This window comes from Dreissena polymorpha, chromosome 9 (assembly GCF_020536995.1).
Source record: "Dreissena polymorpha isolate Duluth1 chromosome 9, UMN_Dpol_1.0, whole genome shotgun sequence".
Lineage (NCBI taxonomy): Eukaryota > Metazoa > Mollusca > Bivalvia > Myida > Dreissenidae > Dreissena > Dreissena polymorpha.
Genome location: NC_068363.1, coordinates 26,299,023 through 26,320,769, shown reverse-complemented (window position 1 = coordinate 26,320,769; position 21,747 = coordinate 26,299,023). Strand labels below are relative to the sequence as shown.

Here is a 21,747-nt window from a genome sequence, read left to right as displayed (position 1 = left end):
AATGATTGAGTACAATATTTTGAAAAATATATGAAAAAATCTACATTTTTCCCAAGATAAGAGTCTCCGGGAGCACAGCATCACTCACTCAATCAGCAACAATAAATTCACCAATTGTTATAACAATTAACTAACAAACAGTGCAACATTTTTGTCTCAAAATGCTTACCAAAGTAATCACAAGGCCTGACAATGTTCATCACACTGAAGCATGCTATGCAAGATGAGCCAAATTCCAAATCACCAAATGCACAGCTCTGAGACAATCCTGAGTGGGAACACAAGATCCTGGCTAGTCCTAAATGTCCAGTATCAGTTTTTACTCCCAATTATCCCCACTAAAACACTGATGTGCAGTGACAGCAAAGAGTTATATTGGATATGGGAGTGGGCTGATCATAGATTTAATGGCACAGTGTGTGAAAGAACAGTAGCTGTTGGAATCAGCAATGACAATATTTGATGAAATATCTGCTTTTTTGTTACTCTGTTACAAATATTTCATACCATCATTTTAATACTTTTAAAATTTGCTTATTAGGGATTGGAAAGGAGTTTAAAGAAATAAATGATTGAGTACAATATTTTGAAAAATATATGAAACAAGGGACAAAATTGTCACAAAACCAGGTTTTCATTGTGAAAAAAAAATCTGATAAAGGGAGAAAACTCAAACTGAACTTTTGAAATGACCAAAAAAAATTAACCCCCTTTGTAAGTTTTTTTTTTTTTTTAAATCTATTTTTAGTCGTGGCGACCTTGACATTGGAGATATTGACGTGATTCTTTCGTGGGACACACCGTCCCATGATGGTGATCAAATGTGCCAAATGATTTTAAAATCTCACAATGAATGACATAGTTATGGCCAGGACAAGCTCATTTATGGCCATTTTTGACCTTTGAACTCAAAGTGTGACCTTGACCTTGGAGATATCGACGTAATTATTTTGCGCGACACACCGTCCAATGATGGTGAACAAATGTGCCAAATGATTTTAAAATCTGACGATGAACGACATAGTTATGGCTCGGACAAGCTCATTTATGGCCATTTTTGACCTTTGAACTCAAAGTGTGACCTTGACCTTGGAGATATCGACGTAATTATTTCGGGCGACACACCGTCCAATGATGGTGAACAAATGTGCCAAATGATTTTAAAATCTGACAATGAACGACATAGTTATGGCCCGGACAAGCTTATTCCGCCAGCCCGCCAGCCAGCCAGCCAGCCCGCCAGCCAGCCAGCCCGCCAGCCAGCCAGCCCGCCCGCATTCGCCAATCTAATAACCAGTTTTTTCCTTCGGAAAACCTGGTTAAAAATCTACATTTTTCCAAAGATAAGAGTCTCCGGGAGCACAGCATCACTCACGTAATCAGCAACAATAAATTCACCAATTGTTTGTTACATTTATAACAATTAACTAACAAACAGTGCAACATTTTTGTCTCAAAATGCTTACCAAAGTAATCACAAGGCCTGACAATGTTCACCACACAGAAGCATGCTATGCAAGATGAGCCAAATTCCAAATCACCAAATGCACAGCTCTCAGACAATCCTGAGTGGGAACACAAGATCCTGGCTAGTCCTAAATGTCCAGTATCAGTTTTTACTCCCAATTATCCCCACTAAAACACTGATGTGCAGTGACAGCAACGAGTTATATTGGATATGGGAGTGGGCTGATCCAAGATTTGATGGCACCATGTGTGAAAGAACAGTAGCTGTTGGAATAAGCAATGACAATATTTGATGAAATATGTGCTTTTTGTTATTTTATTACAAATAGTCCATATTATCACATTTAAACAGTTTCTTTTTATATATTAAATATGAGTTAAAAGAGGTTAAATAGAACATAATAGAAACATCAACTGTGTTCTCAATGAAACCATCTTAGCAAGCACATAATCACTCACTCAATCCCTCAGCTACTAAACTATGCATTCAATTAGTATTCATAACATTTACAACAATTAATTAAGAGATAGTGCCACAACTTAGAACATAATAATATTATCATACATTAATCACAAGGCCTGACAATGTTCACCACACAGAAGCATGCTATGCAAGATGAGCCAAATCTCCAAATCACTAAATGCACAGCTCTGAGACAATCCTGAGTGGGAACACAAGATCTTGGCTAGTCCTAAATGTCCAGTATCAATTTTTACTCCCAATTATCTGGACTAAAACACTGATGTGCAGTGACAGCAAAGAGTTATATTGGGTATGGGAGTGGGCTGATCCAAGATTTGATGGCATAGTGTGTGAATTGAACAGCAGCTGTTGGAATCAGAACTAACAATAGTTACAAAATATCTGCATTTAACACTTCATCCATTATACATTTTGACATGCATGCAGTACTATAAAATCAAATAAACTTTAAAACCTATCTTCAGCCCTTAGATACTGATGCGCAACAAACATCATACAACCTAAACAGACTGCAAGTTACTCGGAGGCTGTACTGAAAACAAAACAGGTAATATAATAATTGTGCATGTGTTTGTTATGCACCATCATTAAGTACTCCACTGAATCAATATAAGCTAATTAATAGATTTGCATTGTAAGGTAAATCCTACATTAAAATAAGACTGATAACACTATTTTAATCTGAATAATCTTAATTATAATGTACATTATTTATAAGCCTTTGCCAAATGTATAGCTTAATAAACAGATCATGAGTACCAAAATAATAAACTTTAATTATCTGGCATATCAGATTGGCTATATCAAATGTCAACATCATCCATAATCTTACTTTACATGAGCACATCATTATTAGATAAATAGCAGAATCCCATGTTAAGCCCAGCCTTTTATACTAATTTAGTCATAATTCCATATAAATGACTTAAATCTGATTCTGTAATATAATTATGCCATGTGTATTATTATGGGATAGTCAACATGTGATTCAGGGTTTAAAACACCTATGGACTTATTTAACAAACAAGCAAATTAGTTGTTTAGACATCCCTGCCTTCTCCTAATGAATATCTATTAGCCTTGAAGTGTCATGTTGACATCTTGTATAGTTTCTGAGAAACAGCCCTAAAACGTTTGTGACACACCACGGACAGATGGACGGACTCAAAGATGGACAACGCCAAAACTTTATCCTTCACCTTTGGCGGACGATGGCAAATGAAGACTTTGCCTATTGATTGATTGTGTTTCCATAAAAAACATTTATATTTCTGTCTGAAATGAGTGCATTGTATTACTATCATTTAAATTGTGTGAAATCCAATGATTTAAACAAGGGCTGTTTGTAAAACATGCATGCCCCCCATATGGGCTGTCCGTTGTAGTGGCAGCCATTGTGTGAATACGATTATTGTCACTGTGACCTTGACCTTTGACCTAGTGACCTGAAAATCAATAGGGGTCATCTGCGGGTCACGATCAATGTACCTATGAAGTGTCATGATCCTAGGCAAAAGCGTTCTTGAGTTATCATCCGAAAATCATTTTACTATTTCGGGTCACCGTGACCTTGACCTTTGACCTTGTGACCTCAAAATCAATAGGGGTAATCTGCAAGTCATGATCAATCTACCCATGAAGTTTCATGATCCTAGGCGTATGCGTTCTTGAGTAATCATCCGAAAACCATTTTACTATTTCGGGTCACCGTGACCTTGACCTTTGACCTTGTGACCTCAAAATCAATAGGGGTCATCTGCGAGTCATGATCAATCTACCCATGAAGTTTCATGATCCTAGGCGTATGCGTTCTTGAGTTATCATCCGGAAACCATTTTACTATTTTGGGTCACCGTGACCTTGACCTTTGACCTAGTGACCTCAAAATCAATAGGGGTCATCTGCCAGTCATGATCAATCTACCCATGAAGTTTCATGATCCTAGGCGTATGCGTTCTTGAGTTATCATTCAAAAACCATTTTACTATTTCTGGTCACCGTGACCTTGACCTTTGACCTAGTGACCTCAAAATAAAAAGGGGTCATCTGCGAGTCATGATCAATGTACCTATGCAGTTTCATGATCCTAGGCCCAAGCGTTCTTGGGTTATCGTCTGACAACCACCTGGTGGACGGACGGACCGACAGACCGACTGACAGACCGACCGACAGACCTACATGAGCAAAGCAATATACCCCCTCTTCTTCGAAGGGGGGCATAAAAAATCATCATAACTATAAAGTAGTCAAACAGCACAATACTTAATCCAAACAAGCACAACCCCAAAACACCTGCATCCTCAATTGTAAATCTCAAGATGCTTAGTTTCATTTAGGCGGCAGGATGATCAGATTCATACATGTCAAGGGTTAAGAGGGAAGCTATTTTAACTGATAGCAAAATTGTTAGCACATACAACAATTTCAACCCTCAATTCGTATGCTGTCAGGTTATAATACAAAAATTCAAGCTTACTTAGTCCAAGGCTTACGAAGTCACACTGCTTTTAAGCAGACAATAAGCAGAATCTGTTTTCTTACTTTTTAAGTGTTTTTTTCTAGAAAGGTAATTTGTATCTGAGCTCAACCCATGAAATAGGAACTGAATCAATGCAAATGAAGAGGCCCTACAAATAAGAGTCTACTAGCATGTCAATGTGTCCCTTTAAGGACTGCATCATTGCCAATGAAGAGGCCCTACTAATAAGGGTCTACAAGCATGTGAATGTGTCCCTTTAAGGACTGCATCATTGCCAATGAAGAAGCCCTACTAATAAGAGTCTACAAGCATGTCAATGTGTCCCTTTAAGGACTGCATCATTGCCAATGAAGAAGCCCTACAAATAAGAGTCTAGTAGCATGTCAATGTGTCCCTTTAAGGACTGCATCATTGCCAATGAAGAGGCCCTACTAATAAGAGTCTACAAGCATGTCAATGTGTCCCTTTAAGAACTGCATCATTGCCAATGAAGAAGCCCTACTAATAAGAGTCTACAAGCATGTGAATGTGTCCCTTTAAGGACTGCATCATTGCAAATGAAGAATCCCTACTAATAAGAGTCTACAAGCATGTCAATGTGTCCCTTTAAGAACTGCATCATTGCCAATGAAGAGGCCCTACTAATAAGAGTCTACAAGCATGTCAATGTGTCCCTTTAAGAACTGCATCATTGCCAATGAAGAAGCCCTACTAATAAGAGTCTACAAGCATGTCAATGTGTCCCTTTAATGACTGCATCATTGCCAATGAAGAAGCCCTACAAATAAGAGTCTAGTAGCATGTCAATGTGTCCCTTTAAGGACTGCATCATTGCCAATGAAGAGGCCCTACAAATAAGAGTCTAGTAGCATGTCAATGTGTCCCTTTAAGAACTGCATCATTGCCAATGAAGAAGCCCTACTAATAAGAGTCTACAAGCATGTGAATGTGTCCCTTTAAGGACTGCATCAAAGCCAATGAAGAAGCCCTACTAATAAGAGTCTACAAGCATGTCAATGTGTCCCTTTAAGAACTGCATCATTGCCAATGTATAAGACCTACTAATAAGAGTCTACAAGCATGTCAATGTGTCCCTTTAAGAACTGCATCATTGCCATTGAAGGTGCCCTACTAATAAGAGTCTACAAGCATGTGAATGTGTCCCTTTAAGGACTGCATCAAAGCCAATGAAGAAGCCCTACTAAAAAGAGTCTAGTAGCATGTCAATGTGTCCCTTTAAGAACTGCATCATTGCCAATGAAGAAGCCCTCCTAATAAGAGTCTACAAGCATGTCAATGTGTCCCTTTAAGAACTGCATCATTGCCAATGAAGAAGCCCTACTAATAAGAGTCTACAAGCATGTCAATGTGTCCCTTTAAGAACTGCATCATTGCCAATGAAGAAGCCCTACTAATAAGAGTCTACAAGCATGTCAATGTGTCCCTTTAATGACTGCATCATTGCCAATGAAGAAGCCCTACAAATAAGAGTCTAGTAGCATGTCAATGTGTCCCTTTAAGGACTGCATCATTGCCAATGAAGAGGCCCTACTAATAAGAGTCTACAAGCATGTCAATGTGTCCCTTTAAGAACTGCATCATTGCCAATGAAGAAGCCCTACTAATAAGAGTCTACAAGCATGTCAATGTGTCCCTTTAAGAACTGCATCATTGCCAATGAAGAGGCCCTACTAATAAGAGTCTACAAGCATGTCAATGTGTCCCTTTAAGGACTGCATCATTGCCAATGAAGAGGCCCTACTAATAAGAGTCTACAAGCATGTCAATGTGTCCCTTTAAGAACTGCATCATTGCCAATGAAGAGGCCCTACTAATAAGAGTCTACAAGCATGTCAATGTGTCCCTTTAAGGACTGCATCATTGCCAATGAAGAAGCCCTCCTAATAAGAGCCTACAAGCATGTCAATGTGTCCCGTTAAGGACTGCATCATTGCCAATGAAGAAGCCCTACCAATAACAGTCGTCTAGCATGTCAATGTGTCCCTTTAAGAACTGCATCATTGCCAATGAAGAAGCCCTACTAATAAGAGTCTACAAGCATGTCAATGTGTCCCTTTAAGAACTGCATCATTGCCAATGTATAAGACCTACTAATAAGGGTCTACAAGCATGTGAATGTGTCCCTTTAAGGACTGCATCATTGCCAATCAAGAAGCCCTACTAAAAAGAGCCTACAAGCATGTTAATGTGTCCCTTTAAGAACTGCATCATTGCCAATGAAGAAGCCCTACTAATAAGAGTCTACAAGCATGTGAATGTGTCCCTTTAAGGACTGCATCAAAGCCAATGAAGAAGCCCTACTAATAAGAGTCTACAAGCATGTCAATGTGTCCCTTTAAGAACTGCATCATTGCCAATGTATAAGACCTACTAATAAGAGTCTACAAGCATGTTAATGTGTCCCTTTAAGGACTGCATCATTGCCAATGAAGAAGCCCTACAAATAAGAGTCTACAAGCATGTGAATGTGTCCCTTTAAGGACTGCATCAAAGCCAATGAAGAAGCCCTACTAAAAAGAGTCTAGTAGCATGTCAATGTGTCCCTTTAAGAAGTGCATCATTGCCAATGAAGAAGCCCTCCTAATAAGAGTCTACAAGCATGTCAATGTGTCCCTTTAAGAACTGCATCATTGCCAATGAAGAAGCCCTACTAATAAGAGTCTACAAGCATGTCAATGTGTCCCTTTAAGAACTGCATCATTGCCAATGAAGAAGCCCTACTAATAAGAGTCTACAAGCATGTCAATGTGTCCCTTTAATGACTGCATCATTGCCAATGAAGAAGCCCTACAAATAAGAGTCTAGTAGCATGTCAATGTGTCCCTTTAAGGACTGCATCATTGCCAATGAAGAGGCCCTACTAATAAGAGTCTACAAGCATGTCAATGTGTCCCTTTAAGAACTGCATCATTGCCAATGAAGAAGCCCTACTAATAAGAGTCTACAAGCATGTCAATGTGTCCCTTTAAGAACTGCATCATTGCCAATGAAGAGGCCCTACTAATAAGAGTCTACAAGCATGTCAATGTGTCCCTTTAAGAACTGCATCATTGCCAATGAAGAGGCCCTACTAATAAGAGTCTACAAGCATGTCAATGTGTCCCTTTAAGGACTGCATCATTGCCAATGAAGAGGCCCTACTAATAAGAGTCTACAAGCATGTCAATGTGTCCCTTTAAGAACTGCATCATTGCCAATGAAGAGGCCCTACTAATAAGAGTCTACAAGCATGTCAATGTGTCCCTTTAAGGACTGCATCATTGCCAATGAAGAAGCCCTCCAAATAAGAGCCTACAAGCATGTCAATGTGTCCCGTTAAGGACTGCATCATTGCCAATGAAGAAGCCCTACCAATAACAGTCGTCTAGCATGTCAATGTGTCCCTTTAAGGACTGCATCATTGCCAATGAAGAAGCCCTACTAATAAGAGTCTACAAGCATGTCAATGTGTCCCTTTAAGAACTGCATCATTGCCAATGTATAAGACCTACTAATAAGGGTCTACAAGCATGTGAATGTGTCCCTTTAAGGACTGCATCATTGCAAATGAAGAATCCCTACTAATAAGAGTCTACAAGCATGTTAATGTGTCCCTTTAAGAACTGCATCATTGCCAATGTATAAGACCTACTAATAAGAGCCTACAAGCATGTGAATGTGTCCCTTTAAGGACTGCATCATTGCCAATGAAGAGGCCCTACTAATAAGAGTCTACAGGCATGTCAATGTGTCCCTTTAAGGTCTGCATCATTGCCAATGAAGAAGCCCTACCAATAACAGTCTACTAGCATGTCAATGTGTCCCTTGAAGGACTGCATCATTGCCAATGAAGAAGCCCTGTCAATAACAGTCTACTAGCATGTCAATGTGTCCCTTTAAGGACTGCATCATTGCCATTGAAGGTGCCCTACTAATAGGAGCCTACAAGCATGTTAATGTGTCCCTTTAAGGACTGCATCATTGCCATTGAAGGTGCCCTTCTAATAAGAGCCTACAAGCATGTTAATGTGTCCCTTTAAGGACTGCATCATTGCCAATGAAGGTGCCCTTCTAATAAGAGCCTACAAGCATGTTAATGTGTCCCGTTAAGGACTGCATCATTGCAAATGAAGAGGCCCTCCTAATAAGAGCCTACAAGCATGTTAATGTGTCCCTTTAAGGACTGCATCATTGCCAATCAAGAATCCCTGCCAATAACAGTCTACTAGCATGTCAATGTGTCCCTTTAAGGACTGCATCATTGCCAATGAAGGTGCCCTTCTAATAAGAGCCTACAAGCATGTTAATGTGTCCCTTTAAGGACTGCATCATTGCCAATGAAGAGGCCCTACTAATAAGAGTCTACAAGCATGTGAATGTGTCCCTTTAAGAACTGCATCATTGCCAATGAAGAAGCCCTACTAATAAGGGTCTACAAGCATGTCAATGTGTCCCTTTAAGAACTGCATCATTGCCAATGAAGAAACCCTGCTAATAAGAGCCAACAAGCATGTGAATGTGTCCCTTTAAGGACTTCATCATTGCCAATGAAGAAGCCCTCCTAATAAGAGTCTACAAGCATGTCAATGTGTCCCTTTAAGGACTGCATCATTACCAATGAAGAAGCCCTACTAATAACAGTCTACTAGCATGTCAATGTGTCCCTTTAAGGACTGCATCATTGCCAATGTAGAAGCCCCCCTAATAAGAGCCTACAAGCATGTTAATGTGTCCCTTTAAGGACTGCATCATTGCCAATGAAGAAGCCCTTCTAATCAGAGACTACAAGCATGTGAATGTGTCCCTTTAAGGACTGCATCATTGCCAATGAAGGTGCCCTTCTAATAAGAGCCTACTAGCATGTCAATGTGTCCCTTTAAGGACTGCATCATTGCCAATGAAGAAGCCCTCCTAATAAGAGCCTACAAGCATGTGAATGTGTCCCTTTAAGGACTTCATCATTGCCAATGAAGAATCCCTGCCAATAACAGTCTACTAGCATGTCAATGTGTCCCTTTAAGGACTGCAACATTGCCAATGAAGAAATCCTCCTAATGATAGTCTACTAGCATCTGTTCCCAAGATTCCTGAAAAATTGGCTTCAAACCAGTGGTTGGCAGTTCTCACTTTCTAATCAAATTTATTACTGCCATTTGTTGTCTGCATGCCACTATCTCAGTCTTCATTAGTTTAAATTTTAATTCTATTTCAGAACCCATAAAACAGCCTAAATATGGGTTAACTTCAACAATTCCATTTGAAGAGCAAAATTACTTGCTTTGAAATAAGTTGGCTGAAACCAAGAATACTCTTACTTAAATGTAACCAAAAATAAGCTTTTATTTTTATTTTTTTATTTACCCCTAAAGTTGTCTGTACCATTAAAAGGCCAGATGCATGTTAACCCTTTACAATGTCAAATCTTATTTTGACGCATTTGTAGACCCTTAGAAAATTAAATTTAATTAAAGACCTTTCTTCCTAGGTTTAAGTTTTAAAGGCTTCATTTCCAACCCTTAGATATGGTTGAGCAGCAAACAGCATAAAACCTTAACAGAAGGTGAATTACTCCAATTACTTGCAGGCTGTTCTGGTTTTATGCTGTTTGCATATTGCCATTTTTACTTGGATTCTGAGAGGGAAAGGGATAAGATTCTATCCAGTCCACCAGTCACCCATTGCAAGACACTCTGACACCATATCCTGTTCATCACAAAGACCCTATTATTTCTAGTCAGGCTTGTTAACAGAATCATGACAAAATAATAATGATCAAACTTGTTGATCAGGGGGTATCAAATTGTATTATTAAATTATATTGGTCTGGGAATAAACACAATCATAAAAACAGATTGTGGCCATATTTTATTGGGAGAAATAGAGCTAAATTATGATATAGCAATCTCAACGCCAATATTCCTATTTAAAGAAGTTTTTATGTTGAAAATCTTGGCAGATTTATATTCTGCTTCTAAAAATTTGTGACAATTAAATTTTTATGTGACTACAGAGTACAGACACTCCTGATTTCAACAAAACAGCCATCTACCAACATTCAAAGTGTGGTGAAATGTCATACCTCCTACATGTCTTCCTTCAACAACAAATTAATCATTCTGATTTTACCACAATGTATGCATTATACCATGATTATGACTTTCTGAAGAGTACCCTGACAGATTAAAAAATACAGCTATCAAAATTTTTTTTCATGGTAATAGATACAATGTAGCCTATTAAAAACAGTGATTCAATTCCAACACCACAAGTTTTCATGACTAGTCTAATTGATGGAAATGTACTTCAATTAATACTTGTACGGCAATTTAAAAGCTGTGTATACTTTTGTAACGCGATATCATCTAAAGAAAAAAATTATGTATACTTATTTCAAATAACAAAAACTATTCCTTTAAATATTAATTCATCATTTTTCCCAATAAAAGTCTAATACCGTTGATTACAAAGGATATTAAAGGGGCATAAGGCTGGTAGTATGCAGTCAAGTAACCACTATTTATTTTTGTTGGACTTGAATAATTCTTCTGTGCTAATTCACTCAAGCATGAACCACAGACATACACACCCTATAGTTGCTTAAACCTCCATCTTTAAATGAACTTGTACACAGTTTTGCAAAATGAAAATTTTCATAAAAAATTTCAGATTCAAAACAGAATGTATGTTTAAAAAAAAGCAAAGTAAGACTTCTTAAGTAAGAAAAATGTTTAAAATTATATAAATTGAAATGAGAAATTTAATAAGCATTTTTAACCATTTATCTATAGATTATTTGGAAAATACCCATACATGTATTAAAAACAAAACGTTGAAAACACGCCTTAATACATGTATAAAAAGCCTAAGTGGTCGAGGAGTTTCAGTGAGGTAGCTTTAGCATCACGTCTCGGTGAAGGCTAACTTTTTTATTCAACCTTTCTTTCTTGCTATAATAGTTATTTTCGTCTATTCCATTGCTGTTTTTTTAATAGTTTTGTTGTAAAAAAATATTAATGATTATTTTTCCATACACAGAAAAAATATATGAACAAGTCGATTTAATGCATAACAAAAAATACCCATATTAAATCCATGTCAACATCCCGAATGTGTCAATCAGCACGCACACATGCAATAAGAACTCTCGTGTGCCGTAACAAAGAATCAATGCATACTGAGACAGCTGTTAGGCAAGTGTCCACATGTCACCAAGTTTTTTGTCCCATAAAAAGCCATTGAAATCAAATAATTACAGCAATTTTCAATACCTTGCCAATAGCAGGAAAAGAACCACACAAGGTAAAATCAAACACAATTTTGAATAATCACACTAATAAATTGGTCTAATTCCTATAATCAGTTTCATAAATGGGCAATTTTGCCTATAATAATTGTAAATATGTTTTGAATATATAGGGACAAGATGTTTTTCAATTATTTTCTTTAAACATAATACGGCATAGCCATCATCACAAAATTGTTTATTTTTATAAGTTTCATTATATACAATATTTGAAACGAACTTCATAAAAAATCATTTATAATTGAATTAAAACTTTGAAAATTTCAAGAAGTAAACCAAATTTACTAAACAAATGAATATAAAAATATTGGAAAGAAAAAAAATGTATTTTTTTCTTATACCTTTCAAAAGTCTCTGATTCATAAAGTTCATTCTGTTCAATAACTATATAGTTTTGGGTTTACGACTGTATTACAGCTTTTTGATATGTTCTTTTTTTCATATTTGTTTTGCCATGGTATTCAGTATTTAAAATCAACATTTAAAGAAAACAATAACCAACAAGAGATATGCCAAGCAATATTGTCCCCTACCAGTAAAACTCCATCATTGTCAGTAAAAAAAAAATAATCTTTTAATTTGTTGCCATAGCAACCAGAATTCTTGACGTAGGAACAAAATGTAATGACGTGCATAATCTCCATATTGCCATCTATCCATGATAGCCAATATTAAACAGCCAAGACTTCTTTGGTATATAATTATATTTACACATAAATACATATATATATATATCAATGATAGTAAATAAGATGTAACAAGTGGAATGTTGCATAAACTTATAAAAAAGTTTCTTATATAATAAACTTCTTTCAAGTATGAATAACATCCATTCCATTGTCTGTAAAGGGAAGTAATTAGGCCCTTTATTGTAATATCGATCAGTTCATATAGCTCACCTAAGCAATTATATTCAGAATAACCTACTGGTAGTTTCCACATAATATAACAGTTTGATTGTGCAGATACATGTTTATACATTTGAGGACAATAGATAGTACATAATCACATCATATTGTCACGTTTATATGTTACCTACACAGATCAGGAACGAATTACTAGCCTAAAGATGGGAATTAAAAATATGTTTACTATGGTGGAATTCTACTCCGGACTTCTTGTTACGTAAGCAAACACTGACAGCCTCAACACCAAAGAGGGCATTTGATCTTATAAGTCACATATAAGTGATATTTTTTGCCTGTTTGAGGGGAAAAGTACCAGCTACCAGCCCATTATGAAAATTGTGTTAAAAAAACCTGTAAATTGGGAAAATTTGCGTTATGAAAATCTTCATATTGGGAAATTTGTGTATTTTATTTTTTTATCCCAAGTATTTTAAAACTGATAACTAAATGTATTGTTTTGACAGCAATTGGAAAGAGAAAGTACCGTTTTCTGGTAATTTATAAAGAAGGGTAAAAATAGCTGTATTGGGAAAATATTTCGTAGTTTTACAAACATTTTTGAAGACGGTTTTTAGTGCTGATATGTATGAAATCAGACGATAATACACTAGTCTATTACAGGTTAAAATCCTTCAGCTATTAAAGATAGCCTATGAATTTATCATGTCAATAATAAGAATACAGGTTTTAAAACTGGAATTAAAGTACACATTTACTGACCTTATACATTTCATAACAACACATTCTTAATCCATATTCCCTCATCAAAACATTAATATACAAACTACACCACCATCATAACTCCTCATTATGTTTACCTCATGATTAAACTTGATATCCAATCCCTTTTTTATGAATGCAAAAATGATAAACAAATATGGCTGAAATATTAACCGAAAATGATATCAGTACCTAGCTTAATCTAAGGACAAATTGAGTACACCTATCTACAGTATGGGGTAGACATTTTCCAAATTTAAATTTTAAACTGGGTTAATACACTTAAAGGTATATACACTTAAAGATATATACAGAGGTGTTTGTTTAAACCAATTAGCAGAACAACAAAATTGTTCTGTTTCTCTTCATGTAAAATGTTGATGACGTCTGATAGGACATTATCTGCCAAATATAAACTTTGCTCTTCCGCAAAACCTGAAAATTAAGGAATGCTGAACAAAAAAATACAAAATGCAAAATCCTTGCTTTTTCAGGGATAGAAACAAGCTGTTACTTTTGGTTGCCCATATCTTAATCAGATCTTATATTTGGGACAAAGAGTTAGGAACCCTAAGGACCAACAAAATGTGCAGGCTAAAACAGATCAGATAAAGGTGATTTCATTGACCTAATTAATAGATTATTACTTCAGAATGCAGCACCCAAGGGGGTATTCATAATAAATTACACAATTTTGGATTGGACTTTGAAAAAAATCTAGTTGCTCAGCTGAACTAAAAACTTTTGAACTTGACCTGCTTGTTTGCAAAATCTACTGGCCTCTGGTCACAAGCATTCTTAATTTCTATTTCTGTATTTGTTACTCACTGCCTAATAGTTTACTAATTCATGACCTTTTATATTAAGCGGTTATGCTTTATATTATATAAGTTTGATTGGTATGAAGCATATATAGACTTACCTTGCTACATATGTTGGTCTGCACATATATTAGTTATTCAATGGTTTTAACAGACCAGCGACCAGATCAATGCATTTGCACAACAGTGACAAGCATTGGTGCAAATCATACAAGACTCAAAAGTAGAATAGTGGTTCATAGCGAAAATATATCTGAGTTTAGACATTCAATTCAATATCTACTTTTCAAATGCATATATCTATTAACAAGTCTTTTTAATAAACCTTAAGTATTTAATAATTGTCCTGGCTGCAAGGTTTGCTTTAGCATTTACAAACATTACTTCCTTTTTATGGTCCATGCACAACTATTTATTTATTGTTAACCCCCTGGCAAAAATAGCTTTACCAGATGGGCTAAACCTGATATCTTAGCATCTTTATGTACCTCTTTAGGGCATTAGGACCACAAGAAACTATCTGTTGCCAAACAACATTTTAAAGGGACCTTTTCACAGATTTTGGCATGTATTCAGTGTAATCCTGAAAAATTTAAGTAGCCAGTTATATTTTCAAAGTATTCATCATCTAAGCAATTACACAGGTGCTTTGTGCCCTTTAAATTGATATTTTGGGGAAAAGTAGCCAGCATCTCGCTTGAATGTTAACCAGTGAAATTGCCGGCTGCTTTTGCTTCCGCAGAACACTGACTATTGAAGTTTGTCATTAAATGCTTTTTATTGATTATTGTAAACATTGGATCTGTATCCAGTAAAAACAAGAGCACCGAATAACGGGTGCCACGCTCGGCTGCGGGTGCAGTTTTGAATAGATGAAAGCTTGTCAGATTTTTTTTATTTTTTTTAGAGGTCACAGTGACCTTGACCTTTGACCTAGTGACCCCAAAATGGGTGTGGCATGTAGAACTCATCAAGGTGCATCTACAAATGAAGTTTCAAAGTTGTAGCTTGAAGCACTTTGATTTTAGAGCCAATGTTCAAAACCTTGACAAAATGTTAAGGTTTTAGCACGACACGGACGGCGAACACGAGGACGGACACGACACAACACGACGAGCTGGCTATGACAATACCTCGGGTTTTCTAAAAAAAAAAAAACAACCAAGCTAAAAAACAAGAATACAATAAAAAAAAAAAAAAAAAAGTAACCCTCAACTGGTCTCGAACCACTAACCCCTGGAGAAAAAGTCTTACACTTAGATCAATCAGCCATCCGTGCTCTTAGAATAAATTATGTATTTTATACTTTATGTAAGCAATCCTTGTAGTGTCACAAAATCTAAGGACAACAACATAACTCTCCAAATTATTCAATCGTTTCACATTGCAACTCAGTCTCTTTATAATTTTCAGGTTTATAAATCATCAAAAGATGCATATAATGGATATTTTTGAGTATGGTAAATGTTCAGTATTACTGTTACATTATAATTATCATAACTACAACGAAAATTTTCGAATCTTAAACATTTTTTTTAATTTTGCCAATTTACCAAAACGTGAAAATACATGCTTTTGACAATAAGACAGAACTTTAACCAGTGATCAACCGTTAACTGAACAGCATCTGATGCTGAATGTTGAAAGCTTAACCAGAATATGTCAGGAAAACTAAAGGATTATGAAGGAGAAGGCATATTCATTGCATAGGGATAAAAGAAAGTAAATAAGTCAAGAACTAGATCCCAGCATTTGCATGTCTGGATACCGATAGATTGTTTGTACAATTTTGGCCACAGAAGGGATAAGGGAAACAAAGCAATGCAAATTTTCTAGGAAATCTCTTTTGTGAAGTATCTTAAAGATATTCCCCTAAGGAATAAATTGATTAGTCTGAATTTGTATTTATATATTGTATATGCCACATTTTATTTTGTTACCGTTGTTTTTGTAATTACACTTCCAAGAAAATCTTTCCATTACTTATCATTCCAGTATTTAAACTAGAGCTTTGTCACAGACGTGACGTATACCCCCACTTGCCGCATTGACACAGACTATTTTGCATGCTGTCTTCACAAAACAAGAGAATCTAAATGGTGATTTTTAAGAATTATTATGCCATTATTATTTATGGCCATTTTGACCTTTGAACTCTTTAATTCTTTCGCATGACACGCTGTCCAATGACTGTGAACAAAATTAATGTACAGAGTCATTTTAAAATCTCACAATGAATGACATAGTTATGGCCCGGACAAGCTCTATTATGGCCATTTTTCACTTTTGAACTCCAAGTACGACCTTGACCTTGAAGATATCAACGTAATTCTTACGCAAGACACATTTCCCTTTGATTGTGAACAAATGTACCAAGTAATTTTTAAATCTCACAATGAATGACATAGTTATGGCCCGGACAAGATCATTTACGGCCATTTTTGACCTTTGAACTCACAGAGTGTCCTTGACCTTGGAGATATTGACATAATTCTTTCGCGCCACACACCATCCAATAATGGTGAACAAATGTGCCAAATGCTTTTAAAATCTCACAATGAATGACATAGTTATGGCCCGGACAAGCTCATTTATGGCCATTTTTGACCTTTGAACTCAAGTTTTGACCTTGACCTTGGAGATATAAACGTAACTCTTTCGCGCGACACACCGGCCAATGATGGTGAACAAATGTGCCAAATGATTTTAAAATTTTACAATGAACAACATAGTTATGGCCCGGACAAGCTCATTTATGGCCATTTTTGACCTTTGAACTTAAAGTGTGACCTTGACTTTGGAGATATCAACGTAATTCTTTTGCGCGACACACTTTCCAATCATGGTGAGTTAATGTGCCAAATGATTTTAAAATCTCGCAATGAATGACATAGATATTGCCCGGACAAGCTCATTTATGGCCATTTTTGATCTTTGAACTCAAAGTGTGACCTTGACCTTGGAGATATACACGTAATTCTTTTGCGTGACATACCGTCCAATGATGGGGAACAAATTTGCAAAAATGATTTTAAAATCTCACAATAAATGATAAAGTTATGGCCCGGACATGCATTTGACCTTTCTTTGAACTCAGAGTGTGACCTTGACCTTGGAGATATCGAAAAAAATCATTCGCTAGACACACCATCCAATGATGGTGAACAAATTTGCCAAATAATTTTTAAATCTCACAATAAATGATAAAGTTATGGCCTGGACATGCATTTGACCTTTGAACTCCAAGTGTGACCTTGACCTTTGAGATATTTACGTACTTCTTTCACACGACACACCGTCCCATGATGGTGAACAAATGTACCAAGTTATTTAAAAATCTAACGATAAATGACATAGTTATGGTCCGGACAAACTTTCGGTTTAAAACACACTCAGTGACCCTGTGACCTAGTTTTTGACACGGCATGACCCATATTAAAACTTGACCTATACATCATCTAGATACAACTTGTGACCAAGTTTAGTGAAGATCGGATGAAATTTTCGGGACAGACCGACAGACAAACAGACCGACAAAGTGACTCCTATATAGCCCCCATTACCAGTAATGGGGGTATAAAAATATTGAATTATGCTTTAGGAGGCCATGAATCTACATGCAAATATGAGTGACAGACTATAGGATAAAACACTCATTTTCTTTGATTTTTATTTTATTTAATCATGCAAGCGACCAAAACTATAACTTATAAGTAAAACTAAGATTTGGCTTCGATCTTCCTGGACGTCTGCATTTGAGGTACAATAATTTTATAACAGTATATGAAAACCTGACAGGGAATGTCTTATCACTGGCTACAAGCATAAGAGGGTCCTATCATTGCCACATGGTAAATTTGATTAATTAACCCTATAACACTTATGTATACGTATTTTCATGCATTGTAGTCCCTTAGAAAGTAATATTTAATTTAAAATCTTTCTTACCAGATTCAAGTTTTAATGGCTTCATCTCCATACCTTAGATACTGATGAGCAGCAAACAGCATAAAACCTGAACAGACTGCAAGCCTAAACAGGCTGCAAGGTACTTGCAGGTTGTTCTGGTTTTATGCTGTTTGCACATAGCAATTTTCACTTTGCTTCTGAGTGGTATTTGATAAAGTATTGCTAAGCATGGCTTCTTTAATATTCTACAAACATTAGAAAGCACCATTATCAACTTCACAATAAAAATAATTGGAAATTATAGATTTGTAGTTATCAGGGTATTTAATATTTAAATTGGACTGAATAACTGAATTCTAAACCTTTAAAATATTTAAATGTTTTATGTGTTTTAACAATAAAGCGCTATACTTAAATTGACGAAGCCAAGTTTTACTTTTCCAAAGTTCTCCTACATATTTTATAATCTTTATGTTACTATAATGTATGACAATGCAAATATTTTACATCACAACCAAACTATTTATTTAAAAGCATAAACCACATTTTCTGCTTGAATAAAAGCCAACTTAAACCACATGCAGTACATATTTCAAACTTGTGTGAGTTACATACATGTATTTGCATTGATCAAACAGTCTGATGACGCAAGTACAGAACTAAAAAATGCATAGACATGATCAAAACATGAGGTAATCTGACTAATGGGACTATTGTTAATAAAATAACGTACTTAAAAATAAAGCACACTTTTAAATGTAAACTTTAAGGCGAGTTACTGTTTAGCATGTTATCAGTGCCCTAGCAAGTTATAAGTACTTTGAACGTTGAGGTAAAACAAATCTTGTATATGCCCAAGCAGGCACAAATCATTTAAAATAAATGCTTTAAAGTTGCTAAGACTTACCCAAATCTGATAAATATCCTTAAAATGTCACATTCAAAATAAATCCAAATTGATTCACTTCGCTGGAAAACAAAATTGTTCAAACAAATTATATAAGCGTAAAACAGGACACAATAATGGAGGCTTATATTAAATATACACCTTGGTAAACTATCCAAGCAGGAAATTCATTGGCTTTACTTCTACATTGATATAGACACCTATACCAATACAACAAGGTATAGAAAATTATCTACCACCTTAAACCATAGTTGCCCACTGCACCATGAAGGGTCGCTATACTGTACATAAAAGGAAAGGTAATCTAAATGTGTCCCATGTTGAGGTAACAAAGTTGACAGTTATCTTTGACTAACATTGGGGAAATAGGTCATACTTAAAATTATGAATAAGAGTTTGCATATAAATACCATTCATATTAAAGAGTTAAAGAACTGTATAGGAAAATGAACAAAATGCTGAAACTCATTTTAATTATGTATGCATGCCTAGCGTCTAGAAAAAAGGCCTTGGCAAACAGCGAATACCCAGATGAGACGTCGCATGTGGCGGCGTCTCATCAGGGTCTGTGCTGTTTGATTGAAGGAATTTCTGTAAGAAATATTCTAAATATAGAAATAAATATACTAGACATCCCTAATTTTGGAAATAAATTGATCCAAATTAGAAGGATGGGAGAGTCCACTAGGCAAAATTGGGTTAAACATTTTTGAGTATAAAGTATGGGCTAAAACATTACTATTACCCCTTGTCAATTTAAAACTCACTTTTTACCAAAACACACATTTAGCGCACTAAAAAGTGCATTAATTCTATGTTTTTTGTTAATATCTGTGTTTTCAGTGTTCAAAAGTGCATTTAAGTGCGCATTTTATGCGTTTATTCTTTCCAAGTGCGTTATTTAAGTGAAACAGTTTGTTTTTTGTGTGTTTTCTTCATCTGTAAGTGCGCTTTTGAGTGTAGAAGTGAGCAGAATGTGTGTTTTTTATCTAAGAAGTGCGTCTTTTATCAAGGAAGTGTGTCTTTTATTTACAAAGTGTGTTATAAGATTTACAGATGTGGGTTTTTTCTCACAAAAGTGTGTTTTTCTTTTTTGATGTGCGTCTTTTTTATGCATAAGTAAGTCTTTTATTTCATAAGTGCGTTTTTATCATATGATCTGTTTTAAAAGGATTTATCTAAAAAGACACATGTTTAACACACTTCTTAAATAGTGTGTCTTTAACAACCGTTTTGTTGTTCAGAAATTGAACAAGAAACAAAATTGTTGCAGGCTCTAACAATTTATTTGCATCAAATGAATAAACATGGACATATACCTCAGTAACCTGTTATAATATAAGGTGCAGTTTGAATTCAAAGCAGTTACCGATTGTGCATATGAATCTTTTTAATGTTAACATACTTTATAATACAATTTCAATGCATATAACATTGCTTTCGTTTTAATCTCAAACATTTCTAAACAAATTCCACCTAAATCAGGCTGTGGGTAACTAATTAAAAATATTGAAAGTGTCAAAAATATTATGTGGGCTTGCCAGCATCAATTTTATTTCCACAACATAAAAAAATGAGTATTTAAACTTTCTTATACTGATATTTATACCCCAATACAATTAATGTCTACCACATTGACTATTAACATACATTTTTAAGGGCAAATAAAATAATTTTGATAATATTATTATTATTTGCTTAACACCATTCAGCATGTTATATTAAAATATTCAAAATTAAATAGAGTATGCTAAGAGTGCTGTGTATTATTCAATAAATATTTTGGTGTTGAAATGTGCCTAATTATCAATGGATATTTCCCAGATTTAGTAATTGGCTGAGACAGTATGATATCAGATAAGAGATTAGCATCATAAACATTACTCCCTATCAGTGCTCCATCTAAGCCTAACAAAGGGGTGTTGATAGACTTTTGATTGGTTGAGGCACCATCAATTTGAAAACAAGCGACTTTGATTGGTTAAAGGGCAGGAAGTTATTGAAAACAAGCTGGTTTCAGCCACTGACATTGAGTTAAATTTTAGGTATAATTGAGCAGCATTAAGACTATAATTCTAGTGTAAAATGTCTTGAAATACTTTCAGCATCAAGTATTGTGTGATGAAAACAATGTGCATTAACTACAATGTGTAAATCAACAATATGTTGGTTGCAAAGGAGATTCAAAGTGGGTGGTTAAAGTGATATGGTCTAGTCCAGCATCTGCCTGTATTTTTGGAATACTCAGAAGAACAGTCTGTTGTAATTGGTTTGTATTTTCAATTCTGCATACCTTTTTTATTTAGTTTATTGAATTAATTATGATCATATTTATGTATTGTCACTGGAAAGTGTAAATGGATGAGTAAATGTAATGCAATTTTAAGGAAAAAACAACACCATTTGAATTATTATGGCTGTATTTTATGGTTATTATTGTCATCTTAAATGTTATTTATACCTATTTCTAGTCATTAATGAACAGATTTTCTCCCCCATATTAAATGAGAACTTTTATATTTTAAATTTAAAGGTTAAACCCCATGGTGGAATTTACATTGATCGGAAGATCCTTTGGAAAGAATGTGCATCATCGCCTGCCCAAAAACGGAGCAAAAGGGATACTACCTGATGTATTGACTTGAATACCAGGTTTTACCCTGCACGAGCTGGCCAACGTGAGGAGAACAGGAATGGGAAAACCGCGCCCTGTCCTTGACGAAGAAAAGCTGGATTTGTTTAGAGGTAA

At 35.5% G+C, this 21,747-nt stretch overlaps 1 protein-coding gene across 7 annotated transcripts in view; it reads right to left on the bottom strand.

Moving 5' to 3' along the window:
• The window catches only part of LOC127843704 (epidermal growth factor receptor-like), a 308,235-nt gene that overhangs the window by 179,978 nt on the left and 106,510 nt on the right, over positions 1–21,747 (bottom strand). The window contains exon 1 of one of the 7 annotated variants that reach the window (XM_052373432.1): positions 18,999–19,213. The exons of 4 other annotated variants lie outside the window; for them this stretch is intronic. The gene's annotated coding sequence lies outside the window, so the exon portion shown is untranslated. Of the gene's footprint in view, positions 1–13,361; positions 13,600–18,998; positions 19,214–21,747 lie in introns of those variants that run through there. 2 more of the 7 variants (XM_052373435.1, XM_052373434.1) reach the window with 2 other exon arrangements.